This window comes from Macrotis lagotis, chromosome 7, assembly GCF_037893015.1.
Source record: "Macrotis lagotis isolate mMagLag1 chromosome 7, bilby.v1.9.chrom.fasta, whole genome shotgun sequence".
Taxonomy (NCBI): domain Eukaryota; kingdom Metazoa; phylum Chordata; class Mammalia; order Peramelemorphia; family Peramelidae; genus Macrotis; species Macrotis lagotis.
Genome location: NC_133664.1, coordinates 19,617,662 through 19,644,368, shown reverse-complemented (window position 1 = coordinate 19,644,368; position 26,707 = coordinate 19,617,662). Strand labels below are relative to the sequence as shown.

Genomic DNA, 26,707 nt, shown 5'->3' with positions numbered 1-26,707 from the left:
CCCAAGTGCCGGCGGGGGAGGGGGGCGCCGCCGGGCGCGAGGGCGCGGGGAGCCCCGGGCCGGAGGAGGTCGGAGCCGCGCGGGCCGCGGGGGCCGCGACGGGACTCTTCTTCGGGGGGCGACGGTTCGGGCTTCCCCGGACCTCTGGCTCCCCCGAGCCCGGCCTCCGCTCCCCAGATCGGCCACCCCTCCGCCGAGCCAAGGTACAGTCCGCACGGGCGGGGGAGGGGGGGGGCCGCGGGCGGAGCGCGTGACAGACAGGCCGAGGCCCCGCCCCCGGCCGGGCGGAGCCGAAGGGCGCTCCGCCCCCGGGGCCCGCGGGGGGGGGGCAGGGCGGCCTGACGGACGGGCCTCCAGCCCCGCCTCCTGCCCTCCAAGGTGAGCGGCCCTCCGACACAGCCCCCGCCCCTTCCGCGGGCCGAGCCCCGATTGGCCGCCGGGCGCGGGCCCTCCCCCAACCAGAAGCGCCCTCCCCCCGGGCCCCCAAGGGCGAGCACGTGGGCCCGGCTGGGGCAGAGCTTCTGGGAAGGGCTGGGGGGGAGGGGAGCCAATGAGGCTTCGGGGAATCCCCCCGGCCCGGGGCCGCCTCTGGACCGTGACCTTGGGCCGGCTGGTCCTGCCCCCGCCGGGCAGGAGGCGGGGCGGGCCGGCGCGGCCAGGGCGGGGCGCAGGCCACCTTCCCTAAGGCCCACTTGCTCTGTTTGCTTCTTGAAAGGCAGAAGGGTGAAGTGACTTGCCCAAGGTCACCCAGCCAGGGCGGCGGACTGGAGCGCGGGTCTCCTGGGCATGGGGAGGCTCCGCCTGGATGCCAACACCCTTGCCCTAGACAGCCGGTGACTGCCCACCCCATGGGGCCCAAGCTCAGGCTGCCTCTGGGCAGCGTCCAGCCCACAGGCCCAAGCGCCCAGGAGAACGCCCCCTGACGCTGCTCTTTGGTAAAATGTCTATTGGCCGGGGTAAACTACTCTCACTTCCTTCCACTTGTCCTTCCTTTTAGGGTCTTTATCTGCGGCTTCAGCCTTCTGGGCTCCACTGATGCTCCTACTATTTTATTACTGTTATCATTATTATCATTATTATTGTGGCTGTGGTTGGGGTTGTTGTTGGGGTTTGGTTTTTGCAAGGCAATGAGGGTTAAGTGACTTGCCCAAGGCCACACAGCCGGGTAATTATGAAGTGTCGGAGGTCACATTTGAACACAGATCCTCCCATCTCCAGGGCCAGTGCCCTTTCCCTTGGGCCCCCTACCTACACTTGCAAATGCCCTTCTAAAAACAGAGACTCAGAACTGAACCCAGTCCTCCAGTCTGAGCTGCACCGATCTTTAAGATGTTCTTCTGCCTCCACCTGCCATGGGTGTTCCTCAGGGCATTTCCTTTAAATGCCAATAAAAAGTTCAGGAGAGCAAATAACAGCAGTCTCGTGGACTGCAGATCCTGGAGCCAAACGAGAACTCGGTTGAGGCAGGAGGTCACATTCAGACCTAGACTGAGACATCTGGGGGGGGGGGGGGGCTGGCTGAACCAGAGTGGGTGGCTAGTGGCAAGATCAAGCATGGGAATGTGAGGATCGAATCTCAGGATGCCCTTTAAAATTGCTTTGTGACTTTGGGCAAGTCATTTAAGTTTCCAAGACTTCACTTCCCCCATCTGCAAAATGAAAAGACTAGTCTAGGTGGGTTGTGATATCACACCCAGCTCTAAAATTCTTTTAGCATAATGCCTGGTACCTCATTGGCACTTGATAAATGCATTGCCTTGCTTGCCTGTGATTTCTTAAGCCATTAAGTTAAAAGGCCCTGGTTACAAAGACCAAAAAAAACAAAAAACAAAAAAACCCCCAAACAAATCCAAAACTTAAACACTTCCTGTTAAGCTGACAATCTAAGTCAGCAAATGTAAGACAGTTTATTTAGGCCAGGAGAGAACACTTAACAATTTGGGAGTAGCAGGCCCCTTTAGGGAAGGAATCTTAACCTGGGAGTCTATAAACTAGCATGAAGGGAGAGTCCGTTTATTTTCACTAACCTTCCACTGAAAAATTTCCTTCAATTATTTAAAAACATGATTCTGAGAAGGAATCTTCACCCTACAGCCCCAGGGATCTGTACCACACACATAAATGGGAAAATCTCTGCTGTAGGGCAGAATCAGTGAATTGAGCAATGTGAAGGAAACTGAGGCACAAAGGCAAATCAGACACTGAACTGATTGGGGGTGGAAAGCAGAACAAGAATGAAGAGCTAGGAAATTCATCTGTAAAGGAAGGCTACCTTTGCAGTCATGCTTCCTATTTCTTCTTTCCCACATTCTTCTCAAGCTTTAAACTAGCGCACTAGCCAGCTGATCCCTGTCCCATAACTGCCTCCATGTCTTTACCCACATAGTGACCTACACCTGCAAAGTGCCACTTCCTCTCCTCATCCTGGGAGAATCATTCTTCTGAGGCTCACACAGCTCAGATCCCTGATCCCTGGCTGGGTGGCACCTTTCTCTTTCAAAAGTTATATTGAAATAGATGTTCTTTTCTCAAATGAATGTATTAAAGGCATCTACTGTTTCCTTTTGATCTGTGTCATGCTGTTGAAGGAAAAATATTAGAGGGGCACCTAGTGGATACAGCACTGAACCCAGAGTCAGGAGGACCTGAGTTCAAATCTGATCTCAGACATTTTAAACTTACTACCTAGCTGTGTGACCTTGGGCAAGTCACTTCACCCCGTTGCCTTGAAAAAGTCAAAGGAATATTAGAAAAATATTTATCTAGGGAGGTTTGTGCAATAGAATTGGAATGATGAGACTTCTAGAGTTAATTCATTTAAAGTATATACAGGATTATATATGTGTCACATGTAGAGATTATCTAGACCAATTTCACTATGTAGTGGCCAAAATCTAGTCCTGATTCAACACATTTTGCTGAGGATTGCCCCCAGCAGCTGGCTTAACCAGTTCCTGAGGAAATATGTATGAATCCTTGCAATTAAGATAGTGGTGAGGGTGAGGGTGGGGAAGGCTATGCAAATCCACCTAGCTCATCTTCTCTAACTGTCCCCAGGCAGTGCTTCACATCCTATCCAGGCTACCGCTCTCTGTTGTTCATCCCTGGCTCTAGGGACAGTTATTCTGGGGCAGAAAGAGCTGCTTAAAATACGCTGAGGGGCCTGATTCATAGTTTAGGGCCATTAGACTCAGATAGTTGTGGAGGAGAAAGTGAGGCTGGTGACTGTACAGCCTCCCCCCCCCCCCCCCCCATACGCACACATACTCAAATCCAATTCACTTGCTTGTCAGGGCATCACTTCCCTGATGTCACGGTCCTCTTTGAGAACAAAGGACAAACGTCATCCTCCATGAACTTCAATTTAAAGGTAATACACTGGTGTGCACTCAGTAGGTGATGAAAGGAAGGAATGTGACAAGTACTGGGAAGAGGTGAGATTTAATTTGATTATTATTGGATAGATCATAACCTTTTCAAATGAGAGAAGGTTAGGAGGCACCTGATCACTTTAGCTTGGTGATTTGGTGTGTATATAGGTGGTATCAGGAAGTCCAGAGTGACGATGCTGGCTCAGACACAAGTCTGAAGGACCTCTGAGACTCAGGTTCCTCATCTTTAAAATGAGGATCATAGCCCGCACCTCACAAAGTGGTTATGGGGCTCAAATGAGAAACAAATGCTAGTTGTTATTAGAAGGTAAATTTGTTCTAGCTTCCAAAAGGGTTAGGGTACAAGAGATGGACACCCTTAGTGAAACACCAGGAGAACTTTGATCAGCCTTCAGCATACAGAGGATAAGGAATCTCCTCTTGCCCTAATTTGGTGATGTGTTCAAAAGCATTAGGTAGCAGAGAGATATCTTTAAAGCCAGAACAAAGGACTTCTCTCTGATTTTGTCAAATTGAACTGTCTCCTTTTGTTCACACCCTTTACATAATATTTATGAGGTTTGGAGTTCCATAAGTTGCATTTACCTGAGGTCTCTTGGAAGAACTAGGCTGACCTGTAGATGACAACAGCCACATCTCTTTTCACAACTCCCAGGACTTTCCAAACCAGAGTACCTCTCCCAGACCACCACTCCCTACAAGTATTATTGGCATATTAGGGTAGAATCTGTCTCCCTTTCCTTTCTTCATCTTAGCATACTATCTGGCTCCTAGAAACTGTTTTTCATTTATTCTCACTAATCACAGCATCTGTTTGTGCCTTTCTCAGACAATTACATTCTATTTTGTATTTTACTGTGTACAATCCCAAGCTTTCTGAAGGCAGGAACTGTCATATTTATCCTTGTGTCCTGAGCTCCTACCTGCCTTGGGATAGAGCTTTATTGTGGACTTAGCACCATGGAGAGAGGACTGCACTTTAGGGAAGCGCATGGTTTCAGTGACTAGAAGTCCTCTAACTTCCCAGCACTTCTGCTGACTTGTGCCAGATAACTTGTGTGACCCCTTGATGCTCTCAGTCTACAATCCTTCAAACATTAATGATCACTTTAATGCATCTGACAACACAGGGACAATTCGATAGAGGTATCTTATTTAAACTCTATAAAGTACTATGCTTATGCTATTAGGATAAAGATTAACTCATTTTATCTTCACAACAACCCTGAGAGGTCAATTATTATCCCCATTTTACAGTTGAGGAAACTGAGGCAGAGGTTGTTACTTGCCCATGAGGCTGGATTTGAACTCGTCTAACTCTAGGCCTGATACTCTTCTCCATGGTGATAGCTAATTGTCTAATTTGAGAGGATGTGTTTCTGTGGAGTTCAAATATGCCCCACACCTCTGACTCCTTTGTTCCAAGTAGAGGGATACTTCTTAAGGGACCCTTCATCCACTGATCATCTTTTCAGTGGAGCTCACAGGACAGATTCTGCTTACTCATATGGACTCCTTGAGCCAGCAAGACTTAATTTGGGTTAAAAATGCAAAAACGAAAAGAGCCCAATCAAAGCAGAGAACAGCGCACAATTATAGCTTAAATACTTATCACTAAAATCTCCTTCTTCCCTTTTTTACAATTTGACTTTTTGATAAAAATCAATTCACCATTCTCTCATGATTTAAAAGGTCTAAAAAGGGCCTTCTTCACAACAACCCAGAGAGATGAGTGTGAGCATTAGTGTCCCCATTTAACAGATGAGAAAAGTGAGACCGCTCAGAAAGGAACTTTGTCATGGTCTCACATGTAGCTTCTGCGGTTAAGTGCTGGTCCTTAGTCCTCCCCAATAAAAGCTCACCACTCTTATCTAATGCACAGTAGGGGAATATTCAAATTCTGCCCTTTACATTAGCTATGAGATACAGGCAAGTCCCTTACTTTCCAAGCCTAGCTTCATCTGTAATAGGCAGAGAACCTACCTCTCCCAGCTGAGTCTCAAATTAGTTATTTAGCCTAGCGAAAAGTGCATTACAACAAATTTGAATATATTCTCTGGATTGGATCTAAGATTCCATCAGCACAGGGAACTCCTATTGAGGAAACACTCTTTAGTAATGCGGATTGTGCCTTTTTGACTAAGGCTCTGTGTATCCTGGGACATTGAGAGGCTGAGTGATTTGTCAAGGGGTACATGGATACACAGGCAATAGGGGTTTCCTATCACCCCAGCTGACTCATCCTATAATGGAAGCACCCTTTATTATTTTTAATATCTTTTGTTTTTAAATTCCTAAGTTTCCCACTGTATTTCTCCCATCCCTCTCCCAGAGAGTCCTCCCTTATAGACAGATCCCGTGTTATTAAGGTCATAATGACTAGCCAGTATCAGAGCTGGGATTAAAGTTTAAGGATCTCTGAACCCCAAGTCCAGATCTCTGCAGAGTATTGAGGCTTGGAAATACAAATGCCAGCCAAATGAAGGGCAGTCCCAGCCTTGAGGAGTTTGCACTGTAATGGGGAAGGTAAGAAACTAGCATTCAGCAACTACTAAGTAGCAGACATTGGTGTGATTTGATCTCATTTGGGCTTCATAACCACCTTGGGAAGTAGGTGCTATTATCTTTCTAATTGAGGAAGATGAGGCAGAAATAAAGTGACTTACACAACTAGTAAGTGTGACAGCCCCTCCCCCTCCAGTATGCTGTCCATTGCAAAACTTTTTTCACATCTTATTCCAATATCAGAAGCGATTATTAACTTTTTGACCTAAGGCTTCTCTGTCCCAAAGGGACCCTAGTACACCTCAAAAACATTTTCAGTTAGCCTGGTTATTTTAATAGAACTTTTCTGGTCTATTAAAGACAAATATTACCATAAATCAAAAACCACAACCTATTTTCCATCCTTCTCAGAATTATCTCCCACTCCCAAATGTTTAGAGAAATCATGTCAGCACCTACTAATAAAAATAGCTCAATTCTTGTCAGCAACTGGGTCTCGGTGTTAATAAAAGCAAAAATGTTCTTATTGTATTTTCTCAATTCATCCATTCTGGTTGGCAAGCTCTTCCCCTTTTCTAAATCTCCAGAAGTCCTTGGAATATGTCCCAAATAAAACTTCCAATATAGCACTTCTTGTACCAAGGGCCAGTATTGGGAAAGACATCCACAAATCAACTTTTTAAATACAAACCCAAGGATTTGGGAATGGGGAGAAGTGAATCTTAAGGAGAGATCATGGACCTTGGAACACCAGTGTATTTTAGAGAAAGAAACCCCTTAGTTTATTCCACTGTGGAGGAAGACAGGGAACCCTAGACCATTACTGGGGCTTTTGTTGGAGATGCAAGGATTAGGGAGGAGTTTATTGATGTGTTTGTGTACATATGAATGTGTTTTTGTCTCTCTGTGTGTTAGTATGTGTGTGCCTTTGTGCGAGTGTGTATGTGGATGAGTGTTTGTGTGAGTGTGTGTGTGTGTGTGTGTGTGTGTCTGTATGGATATATATGTTTATTTTAGGAAGACAGCCCAGTTCTACCACTTATTTACTAATAGTACTTCTACTAATTATTCTAAAGTTATTTATTTAGAATTTTACAATTTTCCCCTAATCTTGCTTCCCTCCCCCCATCTCCCACAGAAGGCATCTGTTAGTCTTTACATTGTTTCCATGGTATACACTGATCTCAGTTGAATGTGATGAGAGAGAAATCATATCCTTAAGGAAGAAAAATAAAGTATGAGAGATAGCAGAATTATATAACTTTTTAAAAAATTAAAGATAATAGTCTTTGGTCTTTGTTCTGGATCTTTCTCTGGATACAGATGGTATTCTCCATCACAGATACCCCAAAATTGTGCCTGATTGTTGCACTGATAGAATGAGCAAGTCCATTAAGGTTGATCATCACCCCCATGTTTTTAGGGCATAGAATTTTCTTCTGGTTCTGTTCATCTTGGTCAGCATCAGTTCATGAACATCCTTCCAGGCTTCCCTGAATTCCCATCCCTCCTGGTTTCTAATAGAACAGTAATGTTCCATCACATACATAGGCACAGAAGCCATTCCCCAGTTGATGGACATCCCCTCGATTTCCAGTTCTTTGCCACCACAAACAGCTGCTAGGAATAGTTTTGTTTTGTGCAAATGATATTTTTGCCCTTTTTCATGATCTCTTCAGGGTATAGACCCAGTAGTGGTCTAGCTGGATCAAAGGGGATGTGCATTTTTGTAGCCCTTTGGGTGTAATTCCACTACTAGTTATTATAAACAAGAAGATGCTTAGTTGTTTCCTTCCTCTTGAAACAGTTCAAGTAATAACTGATCTAAGTACCAATTCTGGTGGCAAAACCACCAGCTGCCTCACCTTAGTTTTAGCTCTTCCCCTAAAATTTAAAACCATTCCACATTTAATTTTTCTCTCATAAATAAAAAAAAGTTTCTTAGGCACATCAATCCCCACAAGGAATTATGGAATTCATTCCATCTTTTAATGGTATATTTCTTTTTAAAATTTGGATAGACCAATGGTTTTATTTTTTTCATTTTAACCTTTTTATTTAAAGTTTTAAATTCCAAATTCTATTCACCCCCCTCCTCCTCTTTCCCTGAGACAGTAAGGAATCATGTAAACATTTCCATAGTCATTCTGTACAACTCAAAAGAAAAATGAAAGAACAAAAGGATGCTTCTTTCTACAATCTATATCAGTTCTTTCCTTGGAGGCAGATAGCATGCTTCACCATTAGTCCTTTGGGATAGTCTTGGATCATTGTATTGCTGAGAATAGCTAAGCCATTTACAATTCTTCATCAAACAATATTGTTGTTAACTGTGTAGGATGTTTTCCTGGTTCTGTTCACTCAGCATCAGTTCATGCAAGTCTGTCCAGGTTTTTGTGAAATCATCCTCGTCATTTTTTTTTATAGTGCAATAATATTCCATTACGACCATAATACCCCAGCTTGTTTAGCCATTCCCCAGTTGATTTAATGGCATATTTCTGGAAATATTTCATTGGTGTGAGTGCATCACAGGTTGGAACATTACTGAAAATAGTTGAGTTTGCAGAAAGATGAGCCATGAGACAGCCAAGTGATACCACACTAGGGCTAGAGGCAGGATGTTTAGTTCTGGCCTCAGATACTGACTGTGCTATCCTGGGCAAGTCCCTTAATCTCAGTTTGCTCATCTGTAAAATAGAGGTAACAGTAGTATCTACCTCTTAGAATTGTTATTATGTGGATCAAATGAGATATTTGCAAAAATGCATGTTCCCTTTCCAGTGGTCAATCATGAAAGGGTTTTTCCCAGGTCATAGAGCAGGTAGATGTGAGAGGAGAACACCGCCCCCCCCCCCCCCCCAGTGTTGGATGCACTGGTTCCAATATGTGTTTCTCTTTAATCATTGCCAATTACTTAAATTGCTAGCCCCCCGGCAGCTAGGTGGTGCAGTGGATAGAGCACCACCGGCCCTGGAGTCAGGAGGACTTGAGTTCAAATCTGACCTCAGACACTTAATAATTACCTAACCATGTAGCCTTGGGCAAGCCACTTAACCCCATTGCTTAGCAAAAAACCTAAAAAAAAATTGCTAACCCCAAAATAAATGATAGGCAAGAATAAAACCTATTTTGCTTGTTAACTTCCAAGTTCAGGATGAATATTAGTTCTTTCAGGCCACCAGAGTGCCACAGATGGTCAACTTCTTCATATTAGTGGGTATATGATATAGACCTCAAAGGGAATTTGTGGCAATTGTGGAAATGATAAGAATGCAACAGTGGCTCCTCCTAGCCCCAATCCTTGGAAATCAAGAATGGCAAATAACAGAAATATGAGCAGCTGTCCCAGAGGCTCTTAGCCCACCACAGCCCAGCTGTCTTGCTTGTGGTCCAAGTCTGGATTATATGCAGCTTCAGAATCTAGACCTGGGTCCCGTATGGTACATGAGGACACTGAAGGAGTTAGGGACTATATAAGAGACATCTATTAATAGCTAACTTCTTCTAGGACTCTAAGGCTGGGGAAACACTTGGCATACAGTGAGCATTGGAAGCCTGGCTCTAGAGAAGGGCTTAATCTGGGGACCTGGACTATATGTGTACATAAATAGAAAATGTTTAAATACATAAATATAACTAAATAAATCATATATACACAAATGAATATATAAAATATATACATGTGTAACAAATATATACTAGTATAAAACAATCTATATGTTATATATAAGTATATTAGTATTATAGAAGTAATTGACTTCATTTGCAATTTGCAATCCTATATATTTTAATTTATACATTTAAAAATTATTCTGAAAAGGGGGTCTATAGACCTCATAAAAATGATTTCCTACTGAGGAAAATGAGACCCAGGGGAGTTAGATGACTTGGCTAACATCATACAAGCAGTAAACATCAGAGGTAGCTTTGTGCCCAGGTCATAGGATCATAAAATCATAGATATAGACTTCAGGGACCCTCCTTATTTACAGATAGGGAAACTTAAGGTGCTTAACATCAGGTTTTGACTGTGAGGAGGAGGATTTGATTCAGGTCCTCTGACTCCAGAACCAGTGTTGAGATTCTCCAAGAACCCTGTGAAATAGGTATTCAAGGGTCACCTCATAGATTTGTCCTATGAGACTTAGAGAGTGTTTGACTCACTCAAGCAGTGTCTGAAGTCAAATTTTAGCCTAGGTTTTCCTAACCCCAAATACAATTTTTTTTTTATTAATTGAACTATTCCTCTTCATCACCCCCATCAAAAAGTCCTCTGAATTTAGTGACTGGCTCTTCAGAGGAGAAGCATACTCCAAGAAGAAACCTCCGAGTGATTCCTGGTTGATAGATTGACAGATCCATCCAAGGTTTGTGCTTCTTGGGGCCCAGCCTTCTGGGACCAGGGTCCATTCTATCTCACCCTGAGTACCAAGGCTACTTGTTTGGATTTTCCAGGACTAGGTAAATGATAAAACTTAAGGAGGTTGTGTTAGCTGACTTCTGTTACCTGTAGGACCTTCCTGCAGAAAAGAGTATCCTCCTCCTTGCACCAGAGGGCAGAGAGAGAGAGGACTAGTTAGGGAGAGAAGTTGCAGGGAGAGAAGATTTAGTCTTGAAGTTAGAGAAAACTTGCTATTCATGAGGATCACTCCACTTCATTTATCAAAGAAGGAAACTGAGGCCCAGAGAGTTTAAGGGACTTGTCCAAGGTCACAAGGTAGTAGTAAAAAAAAAAGGAGAATTTGAAGCCAGGATCCCTGACTCTAGATTCAGAGTTATTTCTGCCCTTTCCATCTCCAAAAATGGATGAGATTACCTGGAAAGGTAGAGTTACCACCTTACTTGAAGTCTTTAAGCAAAAGCTAGAGGATCATTTCTAAGGAATGACAACAAAAGGATTCTTGCTCAATCAATCAGTCAATAAGCATTATGACAGGTTGGAGTCAACATCCCACCTCAGGCAGGCACTTAGTAGCTGTGGGATCCTGGGCAAATGATTCAATTTCTGAGCCTCAGTTTACTCATCTGTAAAGTGGGGGTAATAGCCTCCCTCTCAGGTTCTTATAAGGTTCAAAGCTTCCAGCAGACCTTCGAGCTAACTAGATTATATATTTCTAGCTGGGTGTCCTGTACAGGTGCATCAAACCTTATAAGTTCTGTGATGACTCTAGCTTTTGAAACCCTCTCCATGCCAAGCAATCATCTGGGTCCTGGGAGCAAAAAGACAAAAAAAATGGAACAATCCATTTTCTCAAAGAGCCTCCAGGAGGTTTGATTGGATGTTCATGGAAGTCCTTCTATCTCAAAAATGCTGTGATTCTGTCACACAGTAGGGGCTTAATAAATGCTTGGTGATTGATGTCACCAGTATAACCGGGCAACTTTCCAAGAAGAGGTAATTGTTCTTCCTACCTCTTTGTTAGGCTTGAACTTACAAGCTTCATGAGGCTTGAGGGAGACTGAGGCTAGGCTAACAGGCCTCGGGAACCAGAGAAGGGAATCTGTGTGGTCTTTCGTCATCAAATATTCTGCAAGGTTATGAAGGCTGGGCACAGGGAATGAGTAAACCACTCCCTACCCAGGCAAGCTGGAGAACTACCAAATATGAAGGCTGGGTGGGGCAGACATTTCCCCTCCCAACTCTGGATGAGAATCATAGAATGTTAGACCTGAAATGTCAGAGATTAAGCTGGCCAACCCATTCCTCTGGCTCCTGAGTGACTGCAGATCCCAGCTCTTCCCCTTAAAACTTGTGTGAACTCAGTTTTCCCATCCCTGACAAAGGATGTCTCAGATTCAGGTCATGACTTGCACAAGGTCACACAGCCCTTCAGTGTCTCTGGCCTCTTAGTGGTTCAAGTCTTTTATTAAGTGGCTACTTTGAGCTAGGTCCTGGGGATACAGTCAAAAACAAATCAGTCCCTGCCCCCCAGCAGTCTCTAGTGGGAGAGACAACATGGAACCACCTAAGTTTGTATGTTTACATGTATATGTCTTTTATATACATATTCATAGTTTAGAAATCAAGGCAGTTTGGGGGTAAAGAGATAACAAAGAGACTAGGGATTCTAAAAGGAATAAGGAAGGAAGGAGGGTACACCTGGAGGCCAGGCAGTACAAAGGTTTGGAGTTGAGAAGATCATGGGTAAAGAGCATCAGTGGGAGTAATGTGTCCTAAGTTTGAAAGAGAGGATTGAGGCCGAGTTGCTGAGGGCTTTAAAAGCCAAATGACACTTTGTATTCAATCCAAAGGGCAATAGGGAAGCAAGAGAGCAGATATTAGGACTGGCATTGACCAGTCATGCACTTTACTTTGGGAAAAATCACATTGGTTGCATGGAGAGATCTGGTCTAGGAGAGGCTTGAAGCAAGGACCTTGAGGGGAAGGCTGCCACAAAGGGAGGTCCAAAGAAAGGCAGAAGCTAGCCGCTGTTCTCAAGTTGCTCCCTAAGCTAGTGGGGGAGACAGCTTGCAAATGGGTTTTGGTGTAGACAGGCTACAGATAGGACTAATTGGAGGTATTGTATCAAGGACTGAAGACAAAAGAGTGAAAAAAAGAAGATGCTGGCCAGTGACCCTGGCCTTGCGGCTGCCCTTCACCCAGGACCTTCCATCTGCACTCTGCAGGCACCTTCCCTGACCATCCTCATTCCCCCATCATTGCCTCTTCCCATCTTCCCTCAAGTCCCACCTTCTAGAGGAGAGGAAATTTCTCCTGATCCCTGTTAATGGCTGCTTCCTTCCCTCTGTAACCAGCTCCAATTTGTCCTATCTGTAGCCTGTCTATAAGGTAACTACTTTGAGATTGCCAATAGGCAGTTGGAAAAAATGAGGTTGGAATTCAGAAGGGAGGTTAGGACCCAGTAACTAAATTTTGAGAATTATTGCATAGAGATGATAATTGAATTCATGACTTCATCAGATAGACTGAGTGGCCAGGGTCCCAAAGCTAGGATCTGAATCCAGATCCTTTTCTCTATGCACTCCTCCACAATGCCTCTCGTCTCCTCTAAACTTTATTTTATAAGTTCTTTTAACTCAATGACCATTTGGAAAAAAACTGTTTTAGAAGCTGCCCACTTAAGAGTTGCCCCAGATGGTATTAGATCCCAAAGGAGTTAAACTCCTGTGCCATAGCTCTTCCTTGGCATCTTGTGCCCCACCTTGGAATTCTGCTAGAATGTTGCCATGGTTACCTACTGCTTTTTTTTTTTAAAGGCAGTAAACAGCATCTTAAATGTCCTTTCATTATCTCAGGACAGTATTGCTGTCATCTTCATTTTATTGCATTTTAGTTGACCTTGAATGTTCCAGGAGGAAGTCGAATTGTAAGTCATAATCCTTATCTCTGTCAGAAGAGAGGCAACAGTATGGAAAACAGCCCTCCCCTCACCAACTTTTAAGAGATTAGACCCAAGATAGGTAATATGGAAGAAATGGGTAGATTTGGAGTCAGAAGACCTAGGTTCAAACTTTGCTCCCTTTGTGATTGTGTGCAAGACCCTATTCCTCTCTGGCCTCAGTTTCTTTCCCTATAAAATGAGAGTTGGATTTCCTGACTTTTAGAGGCAGCCTTATGGCAAATCCCGCAGGAGCTAGATAGCTATTGAGAAAGGCCACACTGACATCTAGTGATGACAAATCGCACTGCTAAACAACAAACCAGACCCCAAATCTGAATCAACTGTCCACTAATTCCTAAAAGATCAATCACAGAATTACTTAAGAGAGAAATCACTGCTCAGAGATCTGCCAAGCTCAGAGCTTGCAGAGCCTTGTAAGGCACCTTGGAGGCTGTTGAGTTCCACCTTTCCTCTTTACACTGAGGCCCAGGAATGGTCTTCAGTGATGAGCTTAAATCATTCAGGAAGTCTCAGAGTTGGGCCTGGCACTCTACCAGGTCCAGTGACCTATTGAGATCATAATAGACTTTAGAGTTTGAAGAGTTCCACTAATGCAACCCCTTCATTTTATAGTTGGCCCAGCCAGGCAATGACTTGCCCAAGGTCATACAGCTAGTGACTGGAAGAGCTAGAATCTGAGCTCAGGACCCTAATTCCCAAGCCAGTACTTTCTACTACCCCCACAGAGCCTCCAACCCCAAACTGGAACCCGGGCTTCTCTCAAATCTCTGACCTTCCACCTAAATAGTAGCTTCTCCATGTGACTTTTGTAATCAGTCAGGTAGATAATAAACATTAAGCTCCTACAGCCTGGGGATACAAAGAAAAGTAAAAAAAAAAAAACCAGTTCCCACCCTCACAGGAACTCACTATCTAACCTAATGAAGTAATTAATCTAATTAGATTAACTAATCTAAATCAGGAATTTATAATGACTTCCAGAGATCGGCAGAAAGTCAGAGGGAAAAGAACTTTCAGAGATAGAATTCTAGTCTCTATCCAGAGCTACTTTCCAGGACAGGAATAGTTAAGTGACTCAGATGTGAGAAGTCAGAGGGCCTGTTCTTTCAATGGCAGAACATTGGACCAAAATAAAAGTTTTACCTGTTCTAAATCATTTTAGGGAGCTAAGGGATGATTTGGGAAAGTCACTGTTTTGTTCAATAGTCACATTGTACTCAAATAAAGATAATTTTGTCAATCTGTTATGTCTACTTAAGACTTCAGAAAAATTCTTTTGGATCTCTGCTTCCTGCATAGGGATCCTTTCAAAGCTATCCCAAAAATATCTGTAGGGAATGAACTTCCCAGTATGTCTTACCCTGCAGACTGTGATATAATCAGACTCTTATTATTAATTAGGATTTTGTTTGTATTAAATACTAATAAAAACAAATTTTAAATGTTGGCAAAAACCTAAACTTTTAAATTCAGAGTATTTTCATTTTTTCCCTTCAAGCATGACAGAATCAGACCTGGTTTTTGGAGATGGGAGGGTCTGCGGAGGTCATGTGGTCCAACCAATACATTGAGGAAACAGGTATAAATAAATGACTTGAAGGAAGTGATTCTATGGTGTTTTTTTCCCCATATCTTTCTCCTGTGATTCTGGGTCATAGAAAGCCCAGTTCAAAGTTGTCTTATATAGACACCATTCTATATTTCCTCATGATCTTCCATGGATTCTATCCACTTGGATTCTATGCTTGGCATGAATAGTCTTCCTTCTCAATCTGTGATCCTTGAAATCTCCCTTCTCCTTCAAAGGATTTTTCCAGTTCCTCATCTTGTGCTCCTTCCTCCTCCTCTGTGTGTTTTGTTGTTACACAGTCTTTATTCACCTATCTGTGAACAAGTTTTAGGACTGGGATTTTAGCCACTGACCTTAAGCAAATCTCCTTTAGTCTCAGTTTCCTCTTCCATAAATTGAGGGAGTTGCTCGGAAGAGCTGAGATTTTTTGCCCTACCTTCAGTTTTATGATCACTTTTATTTCTGTTTCTGAACTGAATAAATGCTTGGTAAATGAGTGATTCGAAGAAACCAAATGCATATGGACAACTTCATCATGGCTCCAAATTAAAAAAAATCCACTTCCCCCTCCCCCCCTCTCTCGGGTAAAATAGAGCAGACTTGAGAACTTCAAAGGAAATTAATCAGATGACAATAAAGTCTAATTGTCTTTGCTCATCCTGATCCTTCCCTTTTAAGCGTGTCAATAATGAGCCTTAAACGAATCACACAGATCCATCTTAGACCAGACAGATGGGGAAGAAAATGTGCTAATTAAATGCCCCTGCAGAAAAGACAAAGGAAAGCTCCAGAATGAAGCAGCATCCACTGTCAAATAGTCCTTCCAGAAAGGTAAAAACATTACCAGAGAAGGTCAAAGCCTCTCACTTGCTGTGAGGATGTGAGCAAAAAAGAAAAAGAAAACAAAAGGAAAACAAAAGACTTGATTTGGGGTGGGAAACAGCTATAAGCCAGCCAAAGACCACAGATCTAAAGGTTTGTGGATGATCTGTGGTTACCTTTTTAAAGCTCAAGGAAGGGAATACATGGGCATAAACAGTTCACTGAAATGCCAGGCAAAGACGATGAAGGATTTGAAATTGTTTTAGTCCAATTTATCAGCTCAGCAAAACTTTTTAGGTGTACACTTCTCTGATATTGCCAATATATCTCTTAGCAGATGGCAGACTAATAATAAATCTCATTCCCTTCTCTTTCTGGCACTAATACTTGGGCAGAGAGGCCTAAGATCCTATCAAAGCAAGAATGAATGAGAAAAGGGGCAGCTGCAATGAGGATTGAGGATTTCGAAGATGCTGAGGGAAGAATAGAGAGAGAGAGCTGGCCTTGGAGAAAAGGAAGGTCTGGTTGAGAAAGTCTGGCCTTAGCCCCTTGCTAGCTGTGTAATCCTGGATAGAAGTGAAAGCTAGGGAAGGCTCTTCATCTAGAGATGACCAAGCAGTGGCCATTACTGATTAAGCCAGGCTGTCTCTGACACCATTTTGGTCAAGCCACTCAATTATACTTCTGTTTCATCAGGCCTACAGAGAGATTTTAGATTAACCACAAGAAAATGGTAGCCCAGATATTAGGATAAACATTACTGGAATCTGAATTTGCAAATGAAAACCAAAAAAGTATAGCTTTGTGTCTTAAAAGAGAATGGGAGAAAGTATGGAAAAAAGTAGGGGGAGAAAAATAAATATCAGAAGTTTAGAATTTAGGAAATGAAAGTTTCCATCTCTAACTCTAGAATATTAGAGTACTAGACTCAAATGAGCACTGTCATTACTGGTAAATTAGTTGCCCTATGATTCCAAAAATAATTAGTAATGATAGTAGCCAGCATTTGGGTAGCATTTTAAAAAATGTTTGTTTATTTAAGGCAATGGGGTTAAGTGACTTGTCCAAGGTCACACAATGATTAAGTGTCTGGGGTTAAATTTGAACTCAGGTCCTCCTGATTCCAGGGCTGGTGCTGTATATCCACTGTTACACCTAACTGACCCCTGGATAGCATTTTAAGATTGGCATAGCACTTTGCAGATACTGTTCCACTGGATTCACACTGGAACCTTGGGAGTTAGGTGATTATCCCCATTTACAGATGAGAAAACTGAGACAGGCAATCGTTAATTTATTTATTTATTTTAGATTTTATTTTTTTTAAGAAAGATTTTATTTATTTTGAGTTTTACAATCCCCCCCCCATTCTTGCTTCCCTCCCCCCACCCCCACAGAAGGCACTCTGTTAGTGTTTACATTGGTTCCATGTTATACATTGATCTCAGTTGAATGTGATGACAGAAATCATATCCTTAAGGAAGAAATATAACAGGCAACTGTTAAATTGTTGGACGTTAAAAATTCTAAGTCTTCCTCACTTCAGGACCAGAGCCATCTCTGCTATCCCATGAAGCTACTTCTCCAGGCACTATTTATTCTGACTTTCTTGTCCAAAACACTCCTCCCTGGATATCAAGCCTCTCTGGTTGCCTTTCCTTATTAGAATGTAAGCTCCTTGGAGGACAGACTTTGATTCAGGTTTGCATCTCCTAAGAAATGATTTCAATTTACAGTTTCCACACCCCACTTAAGGTAGTGTTGGGATATCCAGATAGCATTTAACAGGTGAGAACACATCCCCATTGTTGGCAAAGCTGTTGATAAGGTGTCCTCTCTTGAAAGGAATTCTGTTCTGATTGATTAGCTGAGGCTCTGGGCCATGCCTTCTGGGCCTGGATAAAATAGTTGGAAAAGAAAATCCATTGATGGAATGCCTGCTAAGTGATTAAATAAAATACTTCCACTTGGATAACTTTCACAGGACAACCCTTGAGATACAGTCCTCTTCTTGAAGGTATTAGAATCCTCATTTGAGAGGTGGAAGGAGGAATCTTTGAGGTCATTTATCTCAATTTCCTTATTTCACAAAGGAGGAGATTGAGCTCAGTGAGCTAGTGACTTGTCTAGGTTAACATAGCTACTAAAAAAATGGAATGGTGATGGAAGGATTTGAATTCAAATCTCAACTAAAGCAGGAATCTGCCAGGTTTTCCTAAGGAAGAGTTTATTTGAATTTCACCACACAAAATATGTAACATCACAACATTTCAGGGATGAAAGAGAGCACAGAGGTCATGTCCATCTGGCCTGTTCCTAAGGAACTTCTTGATGACCTAATGAACAAGGATCATCTAGTCTTCCTTGGGGCTCTCTAGTGACGGTCTCATTACCTCCTGAACCATCCATTGCTGCTTAGGGACACCTCCACTTATTAGCAAGTTATTTTTCTGACAGTCACCCTAAATTGGCCACTCTGGAACTTTCACTCTTTGTTCCTGGGTCAGCTCTTAAGGACTAAATGGAAGACATTTTCTGACAGTTCCTCATCTCCCACCTCTAGTAATTTCCTTATTAGCAATGTTATAGATGTTAATATCAAAATATTAAATGTTTTGATCTATTTAAGTGTAATTTAAATAGGTTGTTTTATTTCCTCCACCACTATAATATAAAGAGCTACCATGCCAGTCAGTCTAAATAGTGAATTTTAGGGAATATTTTCACCACAAATGAAAAAAAATTGTCCATTACTGGTTCCCAGGTTCCTAATACAGCGGTTTTTCTCTGTGTAGATAGGAAGAAAAGGATGCATGCATGACCCCTTACATGTTGCAGTGGGGTCTAGGGTCTGACCACACTCCCTTGCAGATCCTAGCTTGACTCATTCCAGATTTAATTCTTATCTATTGGAAATGCATTGGTAGGGTTATATTTCATTAGATAGGAAATTATTTGTAGTCGTTCTTCAGTTTGGAGATTGATTTCTGAGAGAACTTTGGGAGTGAGAATTTGGATCTGGGGTTGAAGGAGGGTGAGGGAAGGAGACATGGCAGGCTCTATTAGTCAGGTACATAGGCAGGAGGGCATGACATCTCCTACCTTGGATTCTCCCTTCTTACTGAAAATCTGCATTTTGTTGTTGAGCTGTTTTAGTCCTGTCTGACTCTTTATGATCTCATATAGAATTTTTTTTGGCAAAGATCCTGGAATAGTTTGCTTTTCCTTCTCTAGATCATGTTATAGATGAGGAACTGAGGCAAACAGGGTTAAGTGATTTATCTCAGTCCATACAGTAGTTCAAGCTACACTTGGAAGTTAGGTCCTCCTAACTTCAACCTGTTACTCACTACAGCACTTTGGGTACTAATATACAAGAAAGATTTAGGTTTGATGCAACTTTTATGGAGATGAGGGGGAGAACTACTTGGCCTACTAGTCTTGGACACCTCCCATAGAGCTGGGCAGACATGTCCCTTTCTGTGGATTGTCCTCTGGCCCCTCGCAGAAGGACATGAACTTTGTTGAGAAGATACAGTGATTCCTATTGGGTCAAAGATGAATGACCTTTAAGACATAGGGAATTAAAGTAAGTACAAGGCAGGGCATCTCAGGCTTCTGCTATTTCAAGACTCCAGAGCTGCTGCTAAATATACTTGCACTGTTCTTGCTGATGTTGGTTTCCCAGCATCGGCTGGACTCTGATAGATGCTTCTTCAATAGTACTACTTCATGGCTTGGATAACGGAGGCTCACCAACTGCCTCCAACTCTGTGTTCAGCTGTTTTCCCTGGCCTGGGCCTATTGTTATGCATTTTCAGACAGAGCTGGAGTCCATATTTGGGGACCCATAGGAGCCCAGGCATGGGGATCTGCTATCTTCCAAGTAGGACACCAGAGCTAGGCACTGTACTTCTTTCACCAACTCAAGAACAAAATTGGTTCTTCTGTAAGGAAAATCTGTTTCTACAGTTACTCTCACAAGAGGGTTAAGAGAAGGTTTTTTTTTCTGGAAACACCAAGGAGTTGACTCTTTTGAGTACAAATAGACCACTCCAAATTTTACATCTACCATTTTTTTTAATGTCACCAGAATTCTAAAGAGGACAAATTAAAAAAGGAATCTCTCACAATCTTCTATTAGGAAAAATTTTCTAACATTGAAATTCTGGTAGAAATGGGCTCCTTGAGAGTAGGAAAAGTTTCTATTTTTGTTTGTATCTTTAGTATTGGGTTTCTCATAACTAAATAAATGTTCCTTGATGCATAACAATGAGAACTGTTCCCAATTGTGAAATGAAAAAGGAGTGAGTTTCTCATCCCTAGAAGTCTTTGATCAAAGGCTGGAATGGCCACTAGCTTGTCATATTGAAGAAGGGATTCTTCTTTAGGTTAGGGTTGAATCAGGTGATCTCTGAGTTTCCTTCCAGAGCAGAGAGCTTGTATTAAATTTGTCTTTGTTTAGAAGAATGTCTGATAGCAGCAACCCTAGCACACTTAGGCAATAATAGGAGAGGGCACCAAGATTGGCAGTGGATCATGACCCATTTCTGATAGTCAGTCTCTCTGGTGTTGACTGCTGTCACATTTGTATATTTGATGTGGTATCAAAAATGCTTCTAGGGAGTCTGTCGTGTTTCCATAACTTTGAGAGCATTAATAAAAAACACATTTGTCCTAAATTTCAGGAAAGGAACCTTGAATTCCATTATTTTAAAGAAGAAGAGTGTTGAAAAAAGGGAAGGAGTCAAATAACTGAAGAGCAAAACTGGATGATTTCCCAGACCCACCCACCCATCCATTCTTTCAATTTTTCACAGGTGAGAATGTCTAAGGTTCTAATGAATCTTTGATCCCACAATGTGGGCTCCCTGCAGTAACTCATCCCTGAGTACATAAGTCCCTTGGATAATTCTTGTCTTCCTTGAAGGTCAACATAGTGATAAGGGCTTCAATTTCTCTTGACATTATGAATATCAATGACCATAATACAGTCAGTTTTTAAAAAATTCTTTAAAAACAAATTAATATTTCTACATCACTGACATTTTCCAATTCCATATATCTAATTGAATCTACTAAAAACATTTAATTAGTATGTTACATCCTCTTTAATTGCAAATACCCTTTCTGCTTCCAACCAGAGCCAACTTTTATAACAACTAAAAAAGAGAAAAGAAATCATTCCAAAAGCCAAGTAAGACATCAGAGTGGTAAGCCAACTAGAGAGTAAATATAAGACTCCCCATCAGCAATACCACACCATTGCAAAGAAAGGAAGAAGTTATATTTTATCATTCCCCAAGGCCCAAATGGTAAGTGACTATTTTGTGACAAAAGACAGTGACACAATGACCATGTGTGACAGTGTGGGTCTTATTCTGTACCTACAGGTCACTACTTCTCTACCAAGAAGAGAAAGGTAGGTTCCATTATTTGCCTTCCAAAATAAAAAATGAACAGGTGCAACATTATAATCCCAGAAAACTTAGTAAGTACTGAAAATATGGAAATGACACAGTATTAGTACATATCAGTCTACCCTGTTGGCTGTATGAATCTCCATGACAGGTGGCATAAATCCTGCCAAGGCAATATCCCACTTCAGAAGTTTTGAAGATGACAATTGATTACTAGTCACTTGTTGGCATCTGTTACAAAATCACATTTGGGAGACTTCCCTTGTTTGGATTTTTCTGCTCTGTGGCACAGTATTTTTTTTTTAACCACTTACAAGTCATTTGAGAAGTTAATTCTGAGATTTTCTTCCTAAAGTACTATCAAAATTGTCCTGGAAGAGTTGCTTTTCCTAACCCCATAAGGTAGGACTAGAAATTGCTAAATTTCTTAGTCCACTAAATACTAATCCAGGGGACATAAAGATAAAGGGGAAGAGAGTTCCTGTCCTCAAGGAGCTTACATTCAAATGTAGCCGAACTCTTTGGTTTATGGTGACCAGAGTGGTGGTGGTTGTTTGTCTTTGTTCTCTAAGAGGACCTTGAGAATAAGAAGGCTTTGCTATGACTTGCAAGTGAATTGGATTTAAGTGAGGGAGGGAAAAGCAAAGTCTCTAACCTCACTTTCTCCTCTAGAGACAACTGAGTGGGCAGATAAAGATCAGGGCAACTAGAGATGGCCCTAGATGCAGTGGGAGACCTTGGTCTTTTTAAACTAAGATCTTTTCCATTTCTCAGTTTGACTGAGGCAACCCTCATTCAATGAAAATAAAAAAATCCAAACTAATCTGGAAGGGGAAGACCCTCAGAATTTTTGGTTAAAACAGAAACAATTACTATTTACATTCACTCTGGGCCATCAGGGCCCATATTATGACCAAATGAGACTTGGGCTGGGCCAATCAATGAGAGTCATAGTGATTTGGATTTAAGGCATGTCCTTAACGATATAAATGTAGCCATAAACCCCAAGATATCCTTCGTGGTTTCAACAATTAAAATTTGTTTTCCTTTGGACAGAGCACCTTGTAGGGGAGAGGGGAATTTCAGTCTGGATGGTGAGTTGGATGGGTAACCGATTCAGAGAGCAGGTAATTTTCCTGATCCTTTCTAGAAGCAATGGCAGAGTTGAGTTAGTTGTTGTTCCCAGAGCAAGAGTAGAAGATGAACAGGATTGGATCCTCACCTAATAGCCAGCCAAATGATATGGGGCTCATCCTGGGGAGGCCCTAGTATGTCTTTTTCTTTTTTTATTAAGGTTTTTTTTTTTTAGATTTTTGTAGGGCAAACGGGTTAAGTGGCTTGCCCAAGGCCACACAGCTAGGTCATTATTAAGTGTCTGAGACTGCATTTGAACCCAGGTACTCCTGAGTCCAGGGCCAGTGCTCTATCCACTGCATCACCTAGCCGCCCCTGCCCTAGTATATCTCGGTAGATGGTTGGATGGTAGGGACTATTTTGGTTTGGGATTGGCTGGATAGAGCAGGCCAGGTGAGTTTGCACTTACTCATAAATCAGGATGGCTCAACTTCAGAAAAGAATTCTAAAGGTGAGAGGTTTAATTCAACTATCCCAAGAATAGACGATGCAAGGAATTTATTGTGAGATCCAAATAACATACTATTTGTATAGTTCTTGGCACAAACTAAGTTGTTAACAGAGCCTCTATCTATCATCTATCTATCTATCTATCTATCTATCTATCTATCTATCTATCTATCATTTATCTATCATCTATCTATATCTATCATTTATCTATCAATCACCTATCTATAATCTACCTAGCTATCATCTATCTAGCTATCTATCATCTACCTATCATCTGTTGTTGCTCAGTCATGTCTGACTCTTCTTGACAACATTTGGGATTTTCTTGGCAGAAATGTTGTAAAATAAACCTCCCTATTTGCAGATGGGGAAACTGAAACAACCAGGGTTATATGACTTGCCCAAGATAGCATAGCTAGCAAGTATCTGAGGCTGGATTTGAACTCAGATCTTGCTAATTCCAATCCTGGTGCTCTATACATTGGTGCCACCTAGCTGCCCCCAAAATTTATCAGTTGAATTAATCATCTAGCTATCTACCTATTTTCTATATCTGACATCTATATATTTACCTCCTATTAATCATTATGTGTGTGTCTGTCTCTGTCTCTGTCTCTGTCTTTGTCTTTATCTCTCTCTCTCTCTCTCTCTCTCTCTCTCTCTCTCTCTCTCTCTCTCTTTCATATCTAACAGCTAGACTAGATGACTGCTAAATTTTCTTCCAGCTTTGATATTCTGTGATTCTTTGAATCTCCCACAATTTCCCCCAAAAGGCAGTGTGGTGTAATTTAATGGTGTGACTTTATGGTCCTAACTGAATCTACTGGTCCATCCTTGACACTAAGGAGTATCTAATCAGACTTTGGAGGGTGAGATGGACAGCTATTCCAGGGACTTTTCTCCCACACAACCACACCTACCTTTTGCTAGTTATAACTCCACCCTTTCTCACCTCACCCTCAAGCTCTTTGGAATTAAACATTGTCTAATCAGAGTAGTCATACCCTAGTTATAACCTCAACCAGACCATAACATCACTACTAAGTGGCATTGAGGAAATCTTTCCTATTTCAGTATGTCCACCAAGATTTTTTTTTCATTTTTATTATAGGTGTGTACCACCAAAAGAAGTTTGGAGAATACTGGTGGAATAGATAAGAGTGCTGAAAATGATGTTACAAGGAACCAGGGTTTAAATCTCAGAGACCCTGATATTTAGCAGCTATATGCCAATGGGAAAATCTCTTTTCTAAGTCTCAGTCTCCTAGTCTATAAAATGAGGGTAAATATATCCTTCACAGAGTTGTTTTGAGGTGGGTAGTGTAGGGTAAGCCCTGCAGGTCTTCAAAATTCATCCTTATTATGTCCTCATTAGAACAATTGAAGAATCTCTAGGTGTGTTTAGCTGTCTGAAAAATAAGAGATATGTCTGGTTCAGAAATAGTAACCCAAGGTCCCACGGGAGCTAGAGAACTCCAAATGGCATCTGAGTAGAGTGACAACCCATCCTGCTTTCCTCAATTAGATTAGGGATTCTAAGCATTCTCATCCCTTATTCCCCAGTCTTCCTCTCCTGCCACCTGGTCCCATAGGCATACTCAGACTGACATCCTCAGAATAAGCACAGCTGCCTTCCCATCTTGTCTCTCCCTGTCTTTGACTCTCCCAGATCTCAAGACAGGGCTTGCCCAAGAAGCACATGATACAGTACACACTAGCCTCAGGACACCTGGAAATTTGCCAACTCAAAGGCATTTACAAGAAGCATCACAGAACTATGCTGCCTCCTGGACCTGATAAAAATGGAACCGTCTGGAATGTCTGATGGACCTTTGAATTTCGGCATCCAGCTCAAATGGATGGTCTCCTGACACTAAAGGGCTCCAAATACCTTCCAGACTGATAACTCAGCAATCAACATATCTCTGCCCTAAGTGAAGAGTTTGTACTTGAGCCATAGCTTGGGAATCATTAGGATTCTTTGGTGATTCCACCATGCCACTGCCCACCCCATTCTCTCCACAGGGATCTGTCATTATTCCAAGGATTGGCCCATTCTGAATAGTTACTGCATGCCTATAAAATAAGCTATTTTGTCTGGAGATCTAGATATTTGAGACTTGTCCATTCGATTCAGACTGGGTTAACCCACATTTTGATCCTTTGAAAAGGGAAATAGCAAAGAGAAAACCCCTGACTAGGAGGTGAGCCATTAAGTTATTCTTCAGTGAAAAGTGAATAACTTGACTTAAAATCACATCTGCCTGAAGAATGCATTTTCTTCTGAATGATTTCTTTTCATACCAATGTTGGCAAATTCACAGTGTAACCCTTATTAGAAGTCATTTGGAAAGACAGAATGTAATCATAGTTAGGAAAGATTGAGAAATGGAGGGAAATTCAATGTCTTATTTTAGTCTGAAAGCAAGCCCTGACCCATTTGTCACTGGAGAAAATTCCAACAGCTGGATATAAAACATAAGCTCAAGTGACCTGTTTCTTTATGTATAATTCATTGGGGTCAATGCAAAGTAGAAGGAAAATGAGGCAAATGGGCAATACCCAAGGAGAACTCACCCAAACAGCTGCCAAGTCCTCGCAAGCCTAGCCCCAATTGCTTTATGCTTCTCCTCTCTACTTACATGGTCACTGTTTTAGGTCCACATTTCATTCCCTGTCCAGGCTATTGCAATAACCTGCCTTTGGTTTCCAAGTTTCCAATCTCTTGTCTCTTGAATTCATCCCTCAAAGGTGAGAGGGAGCATGACATGGTGGGATAGAGCACTGGACTTGGAGTGAGGAAATTCTGGGTCTAAATCTTGATGCAGATTGTTGGTATGATCCAAAGAAGGCTTTCTTACCTTCAGTTTCCTTATATGTAAAATGAAGGGATCGTACTCCAAAGGTCTAAATCCATGATCTAAATGGATTATTTTGTTTAAAAAACATGCACTCAATTGGGTAATTCCAAATACATTGCAGATTTTTTTTTTTATTTTTGCACAGCAGTGGAGTTAAGTGACTTTGCCCAAGGTTACATTAAGTGAATGGGGGCAGATTTGAACTCAGGTCCTCCTGACTCTGGGGTTGGTGCTCTATAAAAAGAAAAAAGAGGGATCCTTATCTGTAAAATAGGGATAATAAAAGTGTTGCCTGTTTCATAGGGTTGCTGTGAGAAGCAAATGAAATAGCATATATAAAGGGCTTCATAGACCTTAAAACATCACAGAAGGCTAGTTATTATTATGATGTCCAACTTGCTTTTCTTTTAAAATATATAATTAATTCAACATTTGACTTTCAGAGCTGTTTTGCTTATATATGATTCTTTTTAGCCTTCCTTTTTCCCTTCTATGTATTTAAAAATACTTCAATGACCTTTTTACTTACATTTCCCTTTTTTTTTTGTAGGTACCCTCTTACTATTGCTCTTACACCTCTTATATTGCAAAAAAGTCCCCATAACAAATACCATAGTTGAGAAAATTGAATTCTTTGACTGTGTCTGAAAATATACATTTTCTTTCTTTCTTTTTTTGCTTTGTTTTTTAGTTTGTTTGTTTTTTTGGTAAGGCAAATGGGGTTAAGTGGCTTGCCCAAGGCCACACAGCTAGGTAATTATTAAGTGTCTGAGACCAGATTTGAACCCAGATACTCCTGACTCCAGGGCTGGTGCTTTATCCACTGCACCACCTAGCCACCCCGAAAATATACATTTTCTTCTGCACCTTGAGTCCAGTGCAACTTTGTTAAGGAAATGGACAGCCTGCTCCATCATCAGTTTCTTAGAATTATGGCTGGTCACTGCATCAGTCAGAATGTTTACATTTTTTTAAATTGTTTGTTTTTATAATGCTGATATTATGATATAAATTATTCTCCTGATTCTGCTCTCTTCACTCTGATTCAAGGCATACAAGTCTTCCCAGGTTTCCTTGATTCTGTCCCTTTAGAAAAATGTTTCCTTCCTAATGCAGAAGCTTGCTCACATCACTTTCCTGCTCTAAAGTCTTGAGTAATGACTTCCAGGACAAAATGCAAGCTTCT

At 41.7% G+C, this 26,707-nt stretch overlaps 1 long non-coding RNA gene across 4 annotated transcripts; it reads left to right on the top strand.

Annotated features, from left to right (window-relative positions):
- The first annotated feature begins 21 nt into the window (after positions 1-21).
- On the top strand, positions 22-26,417 carry LOC141494427 (uncharacterized). 4 transcript variants are annotated; one of them, XR_012470440.1, is made up of 6 exons: positions 22-203; positions 20,345-20,476; positions 20,801-21,078; positions 22,133-22,203; positions 23,772-23,942; positions 24,330-26,417. It is a non-coding gene; the product is annotated as an uncharacterized LOC141494427 (long non-coding RNA). The 4 variants fall into 4 exon arrangements; XR_012470438.1 differs by having other exon boundaries at positions 20,801-22,203; XR_012470441.1 differs by lacking the exon at positions 23,772-23,942 and having other exon boundaries at positions 20,801-22,203.
- Positions 26,418-26,707: the final 290 nt, after the last annotated feature.